Genomic DNA, 21,395 nt, shown 5'->3' with positions numbered 1-21,395 from the left:
TCTGTAACAGGCAGAGTTACTCACTCTGGGGTTTGCGAAGTCTTTCCACACAAATGCACTTGACTGTTTTCTCACCGGGGCCGATGCTTCACATGCAGGGGGCCGGAGGGGCGGGAAGGGCAGGAGGGAGGGTGCTCACTCTGCTCAGCCCCCACAACAACCCCCCCCCCCCCACAGGAGTTCCAACTCTTAGCGGCTGGTCCTCTGAGCGGACCGCTAACTTGATCCACGTTTCAAACCTTTGTCCTAACCCGTACACAGACCAGCCCTTCCCGAGCCTATAGGCTGTTGTTTTTTCTCTAGAAAAATATTTTCATTGATTTCAGAGAGAAAGGGAGAGGGAGGGAGGGAGAGAGAAACATCAGCGATGAGAGAGAATCACAGATCGGCTGCCCCCTGCACGCTCCACACTGGGGATTGAGCCTGCAACCCTCTGGGTATTATTATTCTTCTTTTTTTAAAAATATATTCTACTGATTTTTTACAGAGAGGAAAGGAGAGGAATAGAGAGCTAGAAACAGCAATGGGAGAGAAACATCCACCAGCTGCCTCCTGCACACCCTTACTGGGGATGTGCCCAAAACCAAGGTACGCGCCCTTGACTGGAATCGAACCTGGGACCCTTCAGTCCGCAGGCTGACGCTCTACCCACTGAGCCAAACCAGTTTCAGCCCTTTGGGTATTCTTAATATAAATCCTTGTTCTGACTAGTCTGCCTGGTAGACCCTCGAAACAGAGGAGGGAGAGCGGGAAGGGGGAAGGAGGTGGTGTACTTCCTGGTGGACAAGGGGCGGAATTCCAGGGAAGGGGCCAGGCCAGCATCACGGACATTTGGGCGCCGGTCATAGCCCCAGAGTCGCTGGTTTTTGAGCTGCTGTGGGGCGTGCGTTTAGCTGGGCAAGTCTGGTTTCAGGAATGAGAAACGATTTCCTCTTCTCTTAAGCGGGCGTGCTCGCCTGGGGATAATGAGACTGAAGATTGTCCCTGAGCCTCAACCCCCTGGGAGCGAGAGGGTCGCCTGCCTGCTTAGCCACATCCCGGGTTCAGTAGCCGACGGGTCCTGAGATTCGCACCAGAGGCTGAGGGATTCACAGGGAACTGAGGGACCATCTAGGCGCAAAGCATCCATGTCCTGAGTCCAGGGGAAGACTGGTTTATTTGTAGATTTTCCCTGGGATATTTTTAGAACTTAGTAGCTCATCTTAGGCTTCTAGTTATTTTGACTGTACTCTGAAGGGTACAGAAAAGTGAAACTGGGAGAGAGAAAAACACACACACACACACAAAAAAAAAACACCCTGCAGAGCTAAGCCAGCTGAATGTCACTACGGTAATTAATTGGCAGGTAATCAATAATTCAGCGAGAAGTCGCCCAGCCAATGGTGGCAAAGACAGAGCAGCGAATGCGGGAGCGTGCACCAGCAGCGTGAGCTAATTGGGTGCATTTACATGCGGTGTGACTGCGGTGTCACCCGAGGCTCCTCATCCGGGACACTTACAGATGAATGGAGCCCCCACCCCCCACGTGTAAACGCTTTAACCATTTGTCTGTCCCTGAAAGAAGCCGTGTGGCTTCGGGAATTCAGATGGCGCTGCTGTGTGCAGGCATCCGATGGCTCAGAAACTTCAGCTCGCCTGCTGCCCTTCTTGCTCACCTCCACTTCCTGTGGGAGCTGCCTTCAGAACGGCCCGATTCTCACAATGCTTCTCTTAGGGCTTCTTGGCACTCTTAAAATTTGGGGAGGGCAGGGGAGATGGATGGGGAGGTACCGAGTGAGGAGCTTCCAGGGGGTGTCAGCGGCTGCTTCCCAAGCACTTGAATCGGCGCCTGGCATGGCACGCAAGAAATACACTGAGTGGCCAGATGATGATGATCTCTGAATGCATAATAATCTGGCCACTCAGGTGTGTGTGTGTGTGTGTGTGTGTGTGTATGTGTGTGTGTTAGGCCCGGTGCATGAATTCGTGCATGGGTGGGGCCCAGCCAGCCTGGCCAGGGGGAGAGGACATGGGCGGTTGGCCGGCCTGCCTGCTGGTCGAACTCCTGGTCGAGGGGACAATTTGCATATTAGCATTTTATTCTATAGGACAGACACTGAGTGGCCAGATTATGATGCGTTCAGAGATCATCATACTCTGGCCACTCAGTGTAGCTGTAGCAGTTTGAACAATTCGAGTGAGAGCAAAGCACTTGTATTATAAATCTAGTAGGTTCTCAGCAGTCCGATTTATCACGGTGATTTCTTTCTTGTGTGAAACAGCTCACAGCCCCTCCCCACGCTATCCCCGGCGCCTGGAGCCTTCCTTAGCTACCCTGGCCCCTGTAGGCCCGTCTCCTGTCCCGTCAAGGCTGCTGGCACCAGGCAGAGCTTCTCAGACGGTTATCACCGCAGCCTGGGCCGATTTTGGCTCAAAACGCTGACCTGTGCGTTCCCAGCTCAGGACAGAACTAGGCTGGGTGTGAAATGGATTCGGCTGTTTGTGTCACCAGCTTCTATTCTCCCAGTGTTTGTTTTTTCTTCGCCTCGCAGCTCGGTGGCCAGGCAGTTTATTTTGTTTTCCGTGTGAAGTAGCGAAATGGGTTCTGCTTGGGAAGGTGTTTGTGCCTGAAAGAATGCCTGGTCTTTTCTATCCCTGTGCTTCTTTGTTCTTAAAATAAATTTGTATCTCGGGGTAGTGCGGACTAACGCACTCGCTTCTGCGTTGGAACTGCTGCCTTTGCCTTGTCGGTTTGTTGGTTCTAAGTTTAAGGCGTTCGGAATAGCTGGAGTTGATATTTTGCCCCATTTTATTTTTCTCTTCTATTTTCTGATTTAAAAAATTAGGTTAAAAGACATTTTTCTTGATTTCAGAGAGGAAAGGAGAGAGAGAGAGAGAGAGAGAGAGAGAGAGAGAGAGAGAGAGGGAGGGAGGGAGGGAGGGAGGGAGAGAGAGAGAGAGAGAGAGAGAGAGAGAGAGGAGAGAGAGAGAGAGAGAGAGAGAGAGAGAGAGAGAGAGAGAGAGAGAAACATCAATGATGAGACTCATGCATCGGCTGCCTCCTGCATGCCCCCCACTGGGGATGGAGCCCGCAACCCCGGGCAAGTGCCCTGACCGGGAATCGAACCCTGACCTCCTGGTTCCTAGGTGGATGCTCCATCACTGAGCCACCCGGCCGGGCCAGTTTTCTGATTGTGTGTGCTGCTCTGTGGGCTCTTCTAGGAACTTAGGATAAGCACTCAGGTTGGATGAAGGGGGTCTCACTGAGTCTCTGACGTGAGGCCAGGCTTCCGTCAGCTGCTCTGTTCCTTAGAAACCCCCAGTCGCAGAGGCATTGTGGCGATGAAGGCTTGTCTGCGTAAAATGAAAACGTCTGATCAAATATTAATAAGGACTTTATTGCATGTGTGCTCCCGAGCTGGGGACGAGAGCAGCCCGGACAGCTATGTTATGACTGTCTTTCTAACTGACTTCCCTGTGACGGAACTCCCAGGGCCGCGTGGTGTGGGCAGGACCGAGTGCGCCCCACGCCCCTGCCTTGTCATCTGCTCAGCAAACAGCCCGGGAGGAGCCGGGCCGGCCCGCTGTCCTGGGGATTTCCCTGGATGATCCCAGGAAGCCACGAGCAGGCCTCACAGCCTCCTGTTCCCGCCGCCTTTGTGTGGACACGCGAATCCACGCCTGTCCCCTGCCCGGTTGTCTGTCACGGCTGTTGTGTCACCCCATTTTCCCTGCTTCGGGCCTGGGAAGGATTCCATTCAGTTCAAGCCTGCCTTTCTGCCTCTGCCCTCCCCACCCCCCCATGTTTCTGTGGGAGCCGCGATGTGTGTGCTCAGTGGCCGCCTGCTGCTTGGCCCCCTCGTTGGGTTGTTAAGAGTCGGGGTGCCCTGTTCTGGAGGAGGGGTCATCCAGGGCTTCCTTCCTCCTTTATTCTCCATGTGTGTTCCATTGTTGTATTTTTTAAAATATATTTTTATTGATTTCAGAGAAGGAGAGAGAGAGAGGGAGAGAGAGAGAGAGAGAGAGAGAGAGAGAGAGAGAGAGAGAGAGAGAGAGAGAGAGAGAGAGAGAGAGAGAGAATCATCAGTAATGAGAGAGAGTCATGGATCAGCTGCCTCTTGCACGTCTCACACTGGGGATGGAGCCTGCAACCCGGGACTGTGCCCTGAATCGAACCCTGACACCCTGGTTCATAGGTGGACGCTCGACCACTGGGCCATGCCGACTGGGCCACAAATATATTTTATTCTTTCCTTTCGGAAAAGACAGGTCCCTAGTCTTAAAATGGCATCATGGGGCCATTGTGTTAGAACAGTTGGTCGGAAAACTGCGGCTCGAGAGCCACGGTTCGCCGCTCTGTTGACTAATGAGTTTGCCGACCACTGTGTCCGAACCTTGTTCCACCTACGCGGAGAGGGCAGGCACCAGCGCTTCCAGTGCGCGCATCCGCTCCTGGGCGCGCCTGCGGTGGGAGCGGTGGTCCGCCCTCAGTGTCCCACTGCAGGGCCGCTGTTTTCTTCTTCGGGATGTTTTGCCAGTCTCCACGGCGATGATAAATAATGACGGGAGGAGGGAGTCAGCGGAGCACGCCAAGTCCAGTGTCCTCTCCTCTCCCGGATGGGCTTGCTCGGGGCGAATTCGCGGTGAATTCATGTGCATCCTTCTGCCAGGGACATTGTTCCTGCTTCCCACGTTACAAGGGTGTCATTCATCATGTTTCACGCACCGGGGAGGGGAGGGGAGGGGAGGGAGCTCAGACAGCCTCAGCCTTTTCGCTGCTCCGCCCGCTACTAAGCCAGTGCAGATGCCACCCTTGGGTGTGAGCGGGTGGCAGGACCGGAGGGAGCGGCTGGCGAGGCCGGATCAGGACTCGGTGGAAAGTTTGGGTTTTGCAGACTCTGCCCAGTTCAGCAGGGGGCTTTGCTTCCTGGGAGCTTCCTGATTCATCTCACGTGTGGGAAGTACTTTCCTGCACCCCATCAAGGCCATCCCAGGAGTCCGGGTGGCTTAGGTCTTTACTCCTGAAAGGTTGATGTCAGCCCTAGCTGGTCTGGCTCAGTGGATAGAGCGTCGACCTGCAGACTGAAGGGTCGTGGGTTTGATTCCGGTCAAGGGCACCTGCTTGGGTTGCAGGTTCGATTCCCCAGTGTGGGGCGTGCAGGAGGCAGCCGATCCACGGTTCTCTCTCATCATGGAAGTTTCTATCTCTCTCCCCCTCTCCTTTCCTCTCTGAAACCAATAAAAATACATGAAAACAAAAAAAGAGAAAAGCAGTCTTTTGAGCTGGATGGAATGTTTCTATTCTCAGTGGAAAGTCAATATTTGCCGTTACTCTCTCCGAACGCGGTGTGCTGGGAAAACAGCGAAGAGCCTGCTGGTGAGAAGAGGGGCTGTCTGCCTGAGCCCCCCTTGGCATGTGAGGGGAGGGGGCGCCCTCAGCAGGGGGCGGGGACCAGGGCCAGCCCTCCCCCCACCCCACCCCCGCGCCCCAGCTTCCTTGCTGGAGAAGGCCTTGGTCTGCCCAAAGCTCACTCCGTTTTCTCTCCGAAGCCAAAACCGGGCCTAGGACAATAGCCTGCAGCCTCATGTAACCACCTGCTCTGAGGAAGTGGGGCAGAGCTCTGAGTCCGGCCACTTGGAGAGGCTGCTGTTCCCTTTCCTGTCCACAAACAAAGCAGCCGGGCAGCTGGGGGGCAGCCATTGTGTGGAGGATGTTTGCTGCCTCGGAGGAAGGAAAGGTCCCTGCATTGTGTGGTCCCCGCATCCCCTCAGCGTCCTTTCCTTTAAGGTACCAGCGCTGGAGAGAGAGGGACCAGACGGGACCCCGAAACAGGCTGTTGAATCGGGACTTGTAAAGGCTCCCTGTGCCAATTCGTTGATGATTTCGGTAAAAAGTGGCTTCTAACATGTTGATGCTTTAGAGGACTTGAACTTTTTTTTTTTTTTTTAATACGTTTTTATGGATTTTTAGAGAGAGAGGGATAGAAATATCAATGATGAGAGAGAATCACTGATCGGCTGCCTCCTACACCGCCCCCCCTCCCACACACACACCCCCGGCAACTGAGAATGGAGCCCACAATCCAGGCATGTGCCCTGAGCGGGAATCGAACCATGACCTCCTGGTTCATAGGTTGATGCTCAACCACTGAGCCACACCGGCCAGGCCAAGACATGACTTTTAAAAATTGGCTCGGACAGCTGCGCGTTTGTGCCTCCGATACAAGGGCCTCTGTGCGAGTGCATGTGTATGTTGGGGAGCCCCATATACATGGAGGTCCGGAGACAGACTGGGGAGGAGTGATGCGTATGTGACTTGGTGAGCTAAGGGGGGGTCACCTTGGGCTGCAGAGGGGAGGGGGGCATTGCGGCAGGAAGAGCAGACGCTCAGTAAGACATTTAGCAGCTTGCCTGTCCTGTAGAGAGGTCAGACGGGTTATTTCTGGTGATAGCTCTTATCGTTAGGGCCAGGGCTCCTAATTTAAATTCTCCCAGGTCTTTCAGAGGAGGCAGAGGCTTCCCATGAGCCCCCCGGGTCTCGGTGGCCTTTGGCTCAAAATAGTCCGCAGGCCTCAGAGGGGTGGCTCGCCCGGCCCCTGCAGGCACCTGTAGTCACTTGTCCGTGTTTAGACTTTCCTACTTTATCACAGTTGCTGTTAGGACTTTTCCTTAAAATGCAAATATCGACATACAGGTAGTTAGCCATAGTTCAGTGATCAAGTTAGGATACTCAAATGAGGATTCATCAGTTCTGCCTACTCCGCCATTTGCATTCCGGCATTGTCACCTGACCCAGAATGTCCTTATCATGTCGTTCGGGCCCAGGCCGAGGTCAGACCCTGCATTGAGTCCATAGGTCTCTGGTTCCTCTTTATTCCCACAGCCGTGGTTGCAAACGTGGGGGTGCAGAATGTGTTAGTGCTTCGCCTAGCTGGTTAACCTCCCAGCAGGTCTTGCTGGCCACGTTTTACAGATAAGGAAACTGAGGCCCAGGAAGGTCAGATGACTTTCTCAAGGTTACACAGCTGTCAGATCTCCCCCTGGGCCCCCAGGGCTGGTGATGTCAGGAGAAGGTTAGGTCATGGAGTAGCTTATCTCACTGGGACTTCGGGATGCGGTTCTGCTTTCTGCAGGCAGATAAGAGAAGAACCTGCAGGACCGGTTTGAACCTTCACAGCGATAGCATCTGCGTATCCATGTTTTGACCATTCATAAAGTTGAGCACACTGCTATTCTGTAAGACCAGACAGAATCCTACCCAAACTCTAAGAATGTGGGCAAGAACGCTCTGAGACAGTTCTTGTACATTCTCGTACTCACGTGGATGCTGGTGACTGACCTCCCCACAGCCTAGTACCCGGCCCCTCAGAGCGCAGAGGACCATGGGAGTTTGTGCAGGAAGCCAGGTGATTGGCCCTGAGGGTCTCTCATTAGTTGAATCTTCAATGTAACCACCTTCTTAGTTGGTCTGTTTGCTTGTTTGTTTATTTATTTATTTTAAATATATTTTATTGATTTTTTTTTTTTAACAGAGAGGAAGGGAAAGGGATAGAGAGTTAGAAACATCGATGAGAGAGAAACATCCATCAGCTGCCTCCTGCACACTCCCTACTGGGGATGTGCCCGCAACCGAGGTCCATGCCCTTGACCGGTATCGAACCCGGGACCCCTCAGTTCACAGGCCGACGCTCTATCCGCTGAGCCAAACTGCTTAAAGCTATTTATTTATTTTAAATATTATTATTTTTTGTTTGTTTCAGAGAGGAAGGGAGAGGGAGGAAGAGATAGAAACATCAATGATGAGAGAGAATCCTTGATTGGCTGCCTCCTGGGGATGGAGCTCACCAGCCGGGCATGTGCCCTTGACCAAAAGCAAACTTTTAGGTTCACAGGTCGACGTTCAACCACAGAGCCCGGCCGTCCAGGTGGCAGCTCCTGAGTGTCCGAGGTGATGTCACCTGACCTGAGTACGGGCCTATGGCTGATGTGTAAGCCTGTCTGTTGGGAATTGTCCTTACAGAGCGTTTAAGGTTCGAGGCCAGGTGTCGGGTGTCTCCCACAGGGTTGCTATGTGGAAAACGCTCCCAGCCCACGCTGCAGAGACGCAGCCCTGGGGAGGGCCGCTCACCCCTCCACCCGGGACCCTGGGAGCCGGCAGGACGCCCCCACAGCACAATGCAATTTTGTAGCCGGAGCCTCAGCGTGCTCTTGTTTTCGCTCCTCTGTTTGTTTTATTAAACATTTCTCCGGGGGAGGCATCGGCGGCAGATTTCATAAAGGAAGCATTCAGCGAGGAACAATGGGCCGCGGAGCGGTTTTGATTCGGAAGTACAATAACTGGTTTTCCTCGATAACACCGCTTTTCCTTGGAAATGAGCCAGGGAGTCCGGGAAACTGGGAAGGGCCCCGCGTTTGATGATCAGGGTGTGATCGTCACCTTTACGTCCATTTCAGTGGGGGGAGGGAGGGGCAGGGGGCAGGACCCCAAGGCTCAGGTCCCTCCTGTCCCCCACCCCTTTCCGTATGTGCTGTCCGGTTTGCTGTGTCCAGGAGGGGCCCGGATGGATCCAGGGCAGGCGGATCGCAGGGGCTGGGACTCGGCCCGCTATGACGGTTGGCATCCCTCCCCACTCCCAGTCTATTGTTTGGCGGGTAGTGTGCAGGAATTTCTTCTCGGTGGGACCTGCCCCCCTCTTCCCCCCCTAGCCGTGCTATTTTTAGGCACAAACCACACAATAGGTTTATAAAAGTCTGCTGAGCCTTTTGAGGCTGCTGGTTCTGTCGGCCGTACACGTAGGCGCTCCGCACACATGGCCTTATTTCTTCCTTAGAAAGCGGCTGACGTGCTCAGAGGCAGCGGTTGGCAGCCTGGCGGGCGATGCCAGAAGTCTGGGGCTCTCCACGGCCCCGCTCTCCGCACACATGGCCTCGCAGGTGTTCGCTGGGTTGTTAATTTTTACTCCGTCTCCTTTTCCCCCTTTGGAAATGTGCTAAAATATGCGCAGACAGCAGCGCAGGGGAAGTCACACGGGAAGCGTGTAACTGCTCTTGACTCTGCCCCTCTGTCTGAAAAGCTGTGTTGTGGCCGGCCCGTGTGGCTCAGTGGTTGAACGTCGACCTAGGAACCAGGAGGTCAGGGTCCGATTCCAGGTCAGGGCACATGCTCGGGTTGCGGGCTGGATCCCCAGTGTGGGGCGTGCAGGAGGCAGCCGGTCCGTGCTTCTCTCTCATCATCGATGTTTCTCTCCCTCTCTCTCTCTCTCTCTCTCTCTCTCTCTCTCTCTCTCTCCCTTTCTCTTTCTGAAATCAATAAAAATATATTTAAAAAAAAATACTGGCAGTATTTAAGCCCTTCCTGTTGGTGTTACAGATTCAGGTTTCTCTTTGGCAAAGGACTGCTGGACCCGTCACCCTGTAGGGACAGCCTCAGCTGTCTGTCAAGGGGAGATGCTGGCTTCCGCGTCTCCCATTTCTTCTCGGCAGTGCTCCTCTTTATTGCTCAGCCGAAGGATATTTGTGTTTGCAGCCCAGAGCCCTGTGAATGGAAGGTAGAACTGGGGTGTTGAGTTTCCGTTATTTTCTGTATTGAAAGCATCCCTCTCTATAAAGATGTGGAGAAAGAGTCTATTACATGAGACACCGGTGCCAGGGATGGAGCGCTGCATGGGAGAAATAATTGGCCCAGCTGGCCCGCTTCCAGAATGTTCCTCGCTGCCCCGCTGGCTGGCAGCAGGGAGGTCATGCCCGCCTCGCTGGAGGCTGGAGGCCGAGGTCTGGGCTGCTGGGTAAACCTAGGCACTGCCCTTCCTCCCAGCCTGCAGACCACCCGCCCACCGGTGGGGTGAGAGGACTCCAGAGTGTGGAATGAACACATCAAGTGAATCTGAGGTCACAGTAGCCTTGGGCTGGGTTTTGCAAATTCCATTTTGCAGAGATCTGCCCCGGCCCTGCCAAGGCAGCAGTGAGGCAGCGCTGGTGAAGCTGAACTGTCTCCAGTCTTGCTCAGTCAATTGTTGTCTGTTTGGTGAAAACCACTGTGGCTTTCAAAGAACTTCTTCTCCCCACCCCCCCACATCCCCCTCCCCCGCCTCCAACGCGCTACCAGTGCATCTATCTCTCAGACCATAATCCCATCAGCCGGGCTCCCTAGCCTGAGTGTGTAACGAGCAGGTCTGCCTCTTCATTCACAAAAACAAACATCACCCTCGTGGGAACCTCAGTGCCGGCCTCCTCTCAGCCCCACGCTCTGCCTGCAGGCGGGCAGGGGCTGGGAGTCTGTGGGGCCAGCGCCTGTGCAGGCGGCACCGGGGCTGAGCGATGGGGGTGATCCCTGGACTCAGGGGTGAGTCGCGTGTCCGAGGGCCCCTCTCCCTGATGCCAGGATCGGCTCCAGCATCCTTAGCGTCTCCATGTGCCAGTGCCTGCCCAGAGCTCGCTCTTTAATTCCGTGTTGCCATTCATTAGGACACAGTCCAGCCGGGCAGACCTGGAGTTGACGTCTGATGTAAAGTTTACGTCTGATTCCTAAGCTCCGGGCGCTCTGGGGAAGGCGATGAGAGGAAAGCACAGGGTAGGTGGCCCCCAAGCGGGCCCCACGGGAGCAATGCTGCTCTGACTCCCCGCCTTTGGCTTATAGTCCACACCCGCAGTGATTGTGGCAGCCAATATGTTTAAAGCTATTCCACCTGGCTGTTTAAATGCCTGCCTTATCTTTTTTTATTTTTAATATATTTTTATTGATCTCAGAGAGAAAGGGAGAGGGAGAGAGAGATACATCAAGGATGACAGAGAATCATGGATCGGCTGCCTCCTGCACGCCCCACGCTGGAGAACGGAGCCCACAACCTGGGCCTGTGCCCCGACCGGGAATTGAACTGTGACCTCCTGGTTCAACCACTCTGAAGCTGATACCCTGGTCCAGCCCTTGAGCCTTCCTGACGCTACAGACTAGATTGCATTCAGCAGTGGCCTTTGTCGGGTTGAAAAGGTGGGTTATACACGGGGTGGCCAGATGATGATGATCCCTGAACCCATAATCATCTGGCCACTCAGTGTCTATCCTATAGAATAAAAGGCTAATATGCCCACTGTCCCCTCGACCAGGAGTTCGACCAGCAGGCAGGCCGGCCAGCTGCCCATGTCCCCTCCCCGTGGCCTGGCTGGCCGGACCCTACTCATGCACAAATTCATGCACCGGGCCTCTAATTCTCACGCGTGTGCGTGCGCACACACACACACACACACACACGCGCGCGCACACACACTGAGTGGCCAGATTATGATGCGTTCAGAGATCATCATCATCTGGCCGCTCCGTGTTTACCAGCCGTTGCTGTGCCTCGGCCGCTGTGGCATGCAGACGTGCTCTCGCTGAGACATGCGTAGCTGGACGTTCTTTCCTCCTTGTTATTTTAATAAAAATAGCCGGGCCTTTTGAGTCTGAGATAAAATTAAACTGACCGACTCCGGGGATGCCTGGGGACAGCACCCAGCTCAGCGGCGACAGCTGCCAGGCCGGGCGCAGATCGCATTTCTGGGAGGCGGACACCCCGATGTCGTCATTCTGGGGCTGGGGGTGGGGTTGGGGGTGCGGACACTGATCACCTTTCTTTGGTTAGCTCTGTGGGTTTCAGCCTTGGCTGCCCATGACACGACCTGGAGGACAAGGAACAATATCCCTCCCAGACCAGTAACATTCAGTGACATTCCGTTGCAGAAAAGGGGGGGGTCCTGATTTGTAATGCTCCCCAAGTGGCAGGGTTGGAAGTCACAGCTTGAACTTTTTTTTTTATTTTTTTATCCCAACCCAAGGATATGTTTTTATGGATTTTGGAACGAGAGAGAGCAAGAGAGAAACACGGATGTAGGAGAGAAACATCAATTGGTTGCTTCCCGAATATGTCCCATCTGGGGATCAATAAATAGATGGATACATAGATAGATACAAAGATATACATAGATAGATACTTAGATGGATACATAGATACATAGGTAGGTAGATACATGGGATTAGATTTTTTTTAATTGATCGGATTAGATTTATTGGTTGATTGAATTAGATTTATTGATTGGTGGTGCCTGCTCATAGTGAACATAAATGTGTTTTGTTCTAGGAATTCATAGTCTGATAGCCGAGACAGGAAGCATTCACAAAGCACAGGAAAAGTTAATGTTTAAAAGGAGTTTGGTGGTGGAAGAGGAGCTTTATAAGAGGAGGATGTTAAGTAGTTGCCCACAGAGGAAGGAGTATAAAAGTTCTAGGTTGGGACAGCTCTGCCCTCTGAACCCTGGGCGGCTCTTTCCGGGCTGTCCAGCCAGTTCCCACATGCAGCTGGCCTGGGGCAGGACGCACGTGGTGCCCGGGAGGTGGCATCAAACCCAGGAAGCCGCTCTCCATGCCATCGGGCCTGTGGGGGTGCCACTGCCCGCCTCCCCACAGTGGCAGTCCATTCACCGGGCACCCCTTTAGTCAGCAGCACTTCCTGATTCCCTGGTTGGCGTCAGACACCAGTGCCAGAGGTCAAAGAGCCACCAAGCTCAGGTTCAAGTTGATGCCTAAAAGAGTCCAGGAGAACCATAAGTGTCTTGTTAATATTTTAATAAAAGCTCACGCTTCATCACTGTTCACTCCTTCTCAGGCATTGGGCTTCAGACTTGATATGAACGAAACCTCTCTCTGACTTTAAAAACTGTTGATTTCAAGGTAAAGTTAAGCTCAGCTGGCGTGGCTCAGAGTTGAGTGTAGACCTATGAATCAGAAGGTCATAGTTCGATTCCCAATCAGGGCACATGCCCAGGTTATGGGCTCATTCTCCAGTGGGGAGCATGCAGGAGGCAGCTGATCCATGATTCTCTCTTATCATGGATGTCTCTCTCTCTCTCTCCCTCTCCTTTCCTCTCTGAATCAATAAAAACATATTTTTTTTAAAGAGTTAAAATTCCTTGGCTCGGCTTTTCACTCGCGACACTTCCTCCCAAATAACTAGTCTTTCCAGTTTTCGCTTTTCCTGTTCACTTCGCGGTGAATCATTCGCTCCAGCCACACCCGCGTGTCCCTCACCCCACGCTGGAGGGTGGCACCCTTTCTCTCCACATCTCGCCCGCTCCCCGAGAGCTCCTCTCCCTCCCCCTCGTTCCTGGCGCTCTTGCCTGAGCACTACCTTTGGTTTCCATTTACTTTTTATATTTTTATTGATATCAGAGAGGAAAGGAGAAGGAGAGAGAGAGAAACATCAATGAGGAGAGAGAATCATGGATCGGCTGCCTCTTGCATGCCCCACACTGGGATCGAGCCCACAACCCGTGGCCTCCTGGTACATAAGTCGATGCTCAACCACCAAGCCATACCAGCTCGGCCTTAAAATATTCTTGAATATATATTTTTTTAATTTTTTTAATTAATTTATTTTTTAAAACATTTTTATTGACTTCAAGAGGAAGGGAAAGGGAGAGAGAGAGAGAAACGCACGTCTGCCCCCCCCCCCCCCCCCCCCCACACACACACACTGGGGATTGAGTCTGCAACCCAGACATGTGCCCTTGACTGGAATCGAACCCGGGACCCTTCAGTCCGCAGGCTGACGCTCTATCCGCGGAGCCAAAACGGCCAGGGCTCTACTTGAATATTTTAAATAACATTCGGAAACAGGGTTTTCATCCCTGGTGGAAGGCGGAGCTTCCTGTTGTCTGGGGAGGCAGATGGGGGGGTGGATGCCCTGAAATGGGCCTGGCAGAGCCGCCGCTCCTGACCGTGACCTGAGCAGCGGCAACCACACAGTCCCAATTATTAGTGCTCGGAACCGCAGAGCAGCTGTATTTTCAAACGTCTGCCCGGTTTGTGTGATGCTGCTTAACTGCCTCCCTGGTTGAACATACTGCTGCCGTCAGCAGGATTTCTTGCCTAAATATTTCCCCACGGCCTCTGGTTGGTGAAGTTAAAGCTGCCTTTGTATTTAACTCCTGGGTTGGTGTGAGAATGCAGGAGGTAAACCGCCACACACACACACACACACACACACACACACACACACACACACCCCGGCTTGGTAATTAAGTCTGACTTCTGCGAGATGGCTGGAGAAGGACGCTCACACCTAACACACCGAGCAGTGTCAATATTTGACTGGCTGTCACGTGACCTCACATTCGCCACTGGGTCGCGATGATCCAGCCTTCCGCTGAGCTCAGACAGATGGGCCTGTGAGAGATGCTCACCCTCTCGGCTCTGCGACATGTCATGTGGTGCCGCGATGCGTCATGGATACATGTTTCCTGCGACATCAAGAGTCCAGAGTGAGAGAGGGCAGCTGCAGAGGAGAAGAGTCCTGGGCTCCATCTTCTCCCCTGGCCTGGGCCACGTGATCCCCCCCCAGGACTTGGCTGGAAGGCCAGTGACGTGTCCCCACTGCCCTGGCCAGAACTGGGACCTTGCAGGGTGTGCGTGTCCACTCTCACCAGACAGAGGGGCCGACATGTCGCTCTCCGGGACCCCCCTGCGGTGCCGAGTCATCTGCTTTACAAGGAAGTGTTTGTTGAAATAATAAATGAGTGGGTTTAATAAGCTGATCATTGTTTGGGGTGATCCCACACATGTTTTGTCTGCTCTGAGCCTTAGCACCATGGGAGGGTAGAAGCTAAACAATACAGCTATTCTGGGCTCACACTCATTATGAGCTGAGTGAGGGGCCGGCGGGGGAAGAGATGATGCGGAGGCGAATGGGGTGGTTTGTCTGCTCTGGGAATGGTCCCTGGGGCGGATGGTGGCCCTCAGCCGTGTCTGATCTTCTTGCTGAGCCCTCACCTGTGAGTCTGCGCATGAGGCAGCCACCGCGGCTCAACCGCCCACTCCGGGGTCCGTGTGCAGAGTCCGTCAGTGACTCTAAACGGCGACAGCTTCAAAAACAGACAGCATGGCAGGTATTTCCCAGCTCTGCGGATGCTGGCGGGCTGCAGCCTCGTCCCTTAATGCTCCAGCCACCTGCTCCGCCCCTTTTTATCTTCCTCTGGATGGATGGATCGCACACAGTCCCGTGGGGTCGAACTGGCCGTTGTCGGCAGAAGTAATTCTGCGCTGTCACCCCATATTAGACTGATGAGTGCTGATTGCCACTTTCGGTTGAGCAGAAAGCTGCCAGTTTCAGCTGATGTCACCCACTCATCAGAGCCTACAGGTGTTGTGCGTGTGGTCTGTCATGTCCGGATCAAATCCAGGAGGACAGGGATTCAGCTGTGAGAAACGAACCTCCCGTGTTTGGGGGTGTGGTCATATGGTGGGGGGGTGTCCATTGGGTGGCTGGGATGGGGAGTCTTCCTGAAGACCCAGCCCCGGACCCGTGCTGGCTGGAGCAGGACCCGTGCACAGTGAGTGAGGTCTGTGGGGATGGGGCCCACGCCTGAGGCAGCAGTTGGGCTCAGTGGGCCGCTGTGTCCTGTGGGAGTTCCCTCACCAGATAGATCACTCGCACACACACTCTCCCATCCCCGGAGTTGCCTTTGACATCCCTGTGGAGAGTGTCCTCGGCGCCCAGGAGTTCCTGGTTGGGATGAAGCCCAGCTTATCCCTGCTCCGTCCCTGCGCTTTTAGTGTCACATCCAGTGAGCATCGCCAGGTCCGTTGCCAGGCTGTCATGTTTCCGTGCAGCTCTGACATGGAGATCCACGTGCTCCGTGTGAAGTGGATTTTCATGTCCGGGCAGCGGGAAGGGTCCACCTTGATTCTCCCGCGGGGGGACACCCCGTGGCCGTGGGGACACCCCGTGGCCCCGGCGCCATTTGTGGAGAGGACTGACCCGTCCCCGCCAAAGAGTCTCGGCGCCCGCGTCGAAGGTCCTTCCACCACGTGCGCGAGCATTTTGTTCTCTCCTCTACCAGGCTGGTCTGTCCGTCTCTTTAGACCAGAACCACGCTGTTTGCAGCACCGGGTCCGTGTAGAAGCGTGGGAAACCAGATCTGGTGAGAGACCTCCACCTTTGTCCTTTGAAATCAAGCCGGTTTGGACTGGTTGACGTCCCTTGAGATGCCACGGATTTTAGGGTAGGTTCTTCTGTTTTTGGAAAGTGAGTCATTGGGATTTTGGTAGAGGTTGCACTGTGCCTGTAGATCAAAGCGATTTTAACAGCACTCCAGTCCATGAACATGGGATGTCTTTCCAGTTATTTGTGGAATAGACGTGTCTTCCAGTCCATGAACATGGGATGTCTTTCCATTTGTTTGTGGAATAGACGTGTCTTCCAGTCCATGAACATGGGATGTCTTTCCATTTGTTTGTGGAATAGACGTGTCTTCCAGTCCATGAACATGGGATGTCTTTCCAGTTATTTGTGGAATAGATATGTCTTCCAGTCCATGAACATGGGATGTCTTTCCAGTTATTTGTGGAATAGATATGTCTTCCAGTCCATGAACATGGGATGTCTTTCCAGTTATTGGTGGAATAGATATGGACTCCTAGGTGGCAGGACTGCGGATTCGGACATAGCCAGGCAGCTTGCTTGCCGTTGGGGCCTTGTGAGTAGGCACTGTGAATGCAGGCACAGCGACTGGGGTACCTTCGCTCAGGCCAGATGCAAGTCCTGGTTCCAGAGGGGAGCATAGAGGAAAGGCAGGCTGGGTCACCCCAGTGTCGGCGTCAGAGGGCTTCTTCTAATCACAGCGAGGCCGAGGCCGAGGTCTGGGAACCAGCACTTCCCTCCCGAGTCCCACGTCGGTGGTGGTGGCTTCACGTTGCTAATGACACATCGCCTGCCTCAGGCCAGAGCCCTCTGACACTCTGCTTTCTCGCCTTCTGTTGGCCACAAGGGAGTCCATTCCCAGACTCAGCTGCGTGGAGCACGTACACGTGTGGGCACACGCACATGGGCCGCTTTCACCGTGTGCTAATCACACTGGTGTCCTGATCCTTTTTTTTTTTTTTTTTTTAATGTTTATGCTTCTTTTTTTTTTTAATATACAATATTTTATTGACTTTGTATAGAGAAGAAGGGAAAGAGATGGAGAGAAACATCGATGAGAGAGAGTCATCGATCAGCTGCCTCTTGCACACCCCTCACTGGGGATATGCCCACAACCAAGGTCCATGCCCTTGACCGGAATCGAACCCGGGACCCTTCAGTCCCCAAGCCGACGCTCTATCCATTGAGCCAAACCGGTTTCGGCTGCGTCCTGTTCCTTGAACTCCATTTCTTCATCCCTCGCCATGCGTGTGCCTCTCTCTTCGCCAGCTAAGCCGTGAGGATTAGGATGCTCTGTCATTCATCTCTCACGCTCCCCGGGCCCAGCACCCAGCACAGTGCGGAGCGGAGCTGAATACGCTTCGTTCCTGGCCCGAGAAAAGGGGTTTTGTATCAGATAATACACCCCATCAAGCCGCTCCACAAGTCGCTACCCTGTCATTCCGACAAACACGCGAACAATGCGGGGATGGCTCTGCGTGCGTGGTGAGTGAATGGGGTTCGCTCTGTGTTTGCTGCTAAGATGACTGTTTTCCAGAAACCAGACGCTACACCGCCGTGCGGGCTGGCAGGTTCGCTTTCACGCCTTTGTGCCGAGCGGAAAGGAGGCATCTTCCGACGTGATGGCTTTTGGGCTCCCTTGGTGCGTTTTTTACAAAGAGCTCGTTGGAGGCAGCGACTGCGCGCGTTGAGCTCCGTTTCCGATAGCACTGATCGATTTTTAGTTTTGTGTTCTCGCCGCGGATTCAGTGCTCAGGAGGGCGAGTGAGAAGCCAGTAAGAGGATTCTAGCCTGTGCGGCCCCCAAGAGATTGCTTTTTAGGCGCTCAGCCTCCCGGGTTTTTATTCTGAAATGCTCAGGTCCCAACCTTCCTTGTCACCGGATGTCACCACACCTTTATCCGAATAACAGAACTGCTTATTTCCTGTGATTTTTTAAAACGAAAACAACCAACGTGCAGCCCCCGTCGGCTGGCGCTGGAGAGAAATTCTGTTTTGCTCTCGCTGAGTTTTCCTGAGACGCAAATGCCTCGGCTTAAATTATTCATCAGAAGGCCTGCCCTCCCGCTGTGTTATCTGTAATTCAGGGCCACGCTGCTAAAAAAAAAAATTTTAAAAAATGGAACTAATAATCTCCTGAGGGAATGAGGGGCAGGGCTCTCTCTTTTTATCTCTTTCTGGTTTAGAAGGTGTCCTGGGAATAGTCCATACCCACAGCCGCTCTTCTGTCTGCTTGAGAAATTCCACCGTCAAAACATCCCATTTAACCAAAACAGCTCCTCCTTTATTCTGCTTTTGACCCGCAAGTGGGTGGATGGATGGACGGATGGATGGGCGAAAGTGATGTACCAGCAGGAATTGGCTTCTGCTCTTTATTGGCACACGGGGAAGTTACAAGCTCCATAACGGTCTCATTATAATACAGTGACGGCCCTAAAGGAATTTAAATAGAAGTTGTTACTGGGAAGAGCCCAGCGCCTGCCGGGTGATTGCTTTGGGCATCTCCACCACCTCCCGGAAGCTTCTGTTCGCCTCGTGCAGAATCAGCTAAACTGTTGCGAGGCGGTGACTGCTGCTCTGTGTTGCCATTCTGCTTCTCACGCACATCAGCACTTACCACATTATATTTTCTAAACATGACTATGCTCCTCGCAGATGGCTGTCATGTATCTTACTCATTTGAATTGCTCATTTAAAAAAAAATGTATTTCATAGAGGAAGGGAGAGAAGAATAGAAACATCCATGATGAGAGAGAATCCTGGATCGGCTGCCTCCTGCACGCCCCACACTAGGGATGGAGCCTGCAACCCAGGCCTGTGCCCTGACCGGGAGTGGAACCATGACCTCCTGGTTCATAGGTTGATGCTCAGCCACTGAGCCACGACGACCAGTTTTTAGACAGATCTCAGCGCATATATTGGGCTCTTCTCAAACCTTAGCGTGGGCCCTAACCCAGTGGTCGGCAAACCAAGGCTCTCGAGCCACATGCAGCTCTTTGGCCTCTTGAGTATGGCTTTCCCACAAAATACCATGTGCTGGCGAGCACGTACAGTGCGATTGAAACTTTGTGGCCCATGCGCAGAAGCTGGCTTTCTGCACCTTTCCTCCGACCGTCTGCTGTAAGAGAAACGCACACACCTGCAGCAGCCTGTTCCCTGGTCTCTAACCTCCTCGACGCCCTGAGCGCTGTGAAAGCAGAGCCACGTCTTTGCACCGGGGCCCCGGGCAGAGTTCCAGGCCTGCCGCCTGCCAGCTGAGTCTGTGGCGAAGTCACTCTCCTCCTGAGCCTCAGTTCCCAGCTGCGAAGTCACAACCACTGTATCCACTTCAGTAGGGTCATTCCAAAGAGCCAATGAGCTCGAGGTGCAAAGTTTTACCTCCCTGTTTCCTGTATCAAAGGTTCAGAAGCATTAGCTGGAACATTGGATTTATGAGTTTATGACATTTTCTTGTATATGAATGAATATTTACTGACAAAGGAATTGATTTAAAAAATGAGCAATTAGCCCGGCCCGCATGGCTCTGTGGTTGACAATCCACCTATGTACCAGGAGGTCTCGGTTCCATTTTCTGGTCAAGGGCATGTGCCTGGGTGGCAGGCTCGATTCCCAGTGGGGGGCGTGCAGGAGGTAGTCGACCAATGATTCTCTCTCATCATTAATGTTTCTCTCTCTCTCTCTCTCCCTCGTCCTTCCTCCCTGAAATCAATAAAAACATATTGTACTTAAGAAAACGATTGTGGTTTTAGCTCTGGTGGTGGTGGCAGTTGAGATAGCAAGGTCTGCATGGGCTTGAGGACATTCGGAAGGTCAAGTTGACGAGTCTGATTGGATGTGGATTGCGAGGGGAGGCAGGCTGAGCCTTGGTGCTGGGCGTGGGCAGCAGATGGCCGTGGACCCGCTCCTGAGCTGGGAAGGAGGACCGGGTGCGAGGAGGGCGGCAGAGGGTGGGAGAGGCCTCAGGGTCTGCAGCGTGGCTTATGAGACTCCTCTGGACTATGGATACATTTTGGAGCCCTCAGCACCGAGGTGGCACATGAAGCGAATAGAATTACACAAGGAAATGAAAGGACACGCCTGCAGTAAGCTCCCAGGATGGTCAGCATTTAAAGGAGCCAGCAAGGAAATCAGACAGTGAATCAAGAATCACTGTGCTTCAGGCACGTGTTGTGATAATAGCTCGACTTGGTGCTTTGGGGTCGTTTGGTTTACAGCCATTTCCATTTAGACGGTGGGCGGGAGTTAATCATACTAAGTGCCCGCCCACCTCGGGGTGCTGGGGCCCAGGCAGGAACAGGGCAGACCAGGACCTACTTTCAAGGAGCTTACCCCTCGCCAATGTTTGATTGGTCCTTCCAGTCACGGTGGTTATGACTCAGTAGGGAGCAGTCATACTCGGGTCCCGGTGCGGTCTGAATGGTCAGGCCCTTCTGATTGGGTCCCTGCTCTCATGAATGAGATGAAGAGGTCCCGAACTACATATTCGGAAATGCCTCCAAATATCAGCGTGGGGCACTTTAAGAACGTGTCTAACACCATTGTGAAGACTCCACCAAGAAAAATACTTTTTAAAAATATATATATATTTTTTTTATTGATTTCAGAGAGAAAGGAAGAGGGAGAGAGAGAGAGAAACATCAATGATGAGAATCATGGATTGGCTGCCTCCTGTACGCCCTCAACTGGGGACCCAGCCTGCAACCCTGGGTATGTGCCCTTTGCTGGAATCGAACCTGGGACCCTTCAGTCCACAGGTAGATGCTCTATCCACTGAGCAACCTAGCCAGGGCTCCAAGAAAATACTTGATGTTCTTTCACAAGTCATCTACCCCCTCTTAAAAAAGTCCAAGGAGGAGAATTTGCTCTTTTTTTATGTTCTGATGCCCTCAAATATTTATCTTTGATACTGCTCCAATGCTTAGACCGTGATAAATGCCTAAGAACGGATTTTCACGTCCGAAGCTGCCAAAAGCAGCCAGCGGCGTGACTATTATTGAACATCTATATCCATTTATGGCCATTGTTACTTAATAATAGCCCACTTACCAAACTGTCTCGGAGTCAGTAGTCTGCTGTGATGTGAGAGTGAGTTAATGGATTGTTTTATACTTTCACAGCCATAGCTTCACGCACTTCCGGGCTGAAAGTACCTGGACGTGGTGATTTTACGGGGAGTGCGTTTCAGGGGATCAGACCTTGGGGGAGGGGGGCACTCCTCAGCTCCTCGCTCAGCCCCCTGGCCCCCGAGACAGTGACTGCGGGATGATCTGTCCCTCTTTTGATTCCCTGCCCAATTGTGCACGTTAGTATCAGAGCCGATGGGCTGTGATGAGAAAAACAAGCATTTTTCCGGTAGTTACGCTTTATGATAAGCCTGCCCTATCGTCGTAACCGTTGTTTCCTTGAATGGCGCTCATAATGTGTGCATTTTGTGGTTTTTCCAATCCATCGGCTCCAGGGGCGGTCC

Source organism: Pipistrellus kuhlii, unplaced genomic scaffold (genome assembly GCF_014108245.1).
Source record: "Pipistrellus kuhlii isolate mPipKuh1 unplaced genomic scaffold, mPipKuh1.p scaffold_m20_p_25, whole genome shotgun sequence".
Taxonomy (NCBI): domain Eukaryota; kingdom Metazoa; phylum Chordata; class Mammalia; order Chiroptera; family Vespertilionidae; genus Pipistrellus; species Pipistrellus kuhlii.
The sequence above is the reverse complement of the archived record's forward strand: the minus strand, read 5'-3'. Positions refer to the sequence as shown.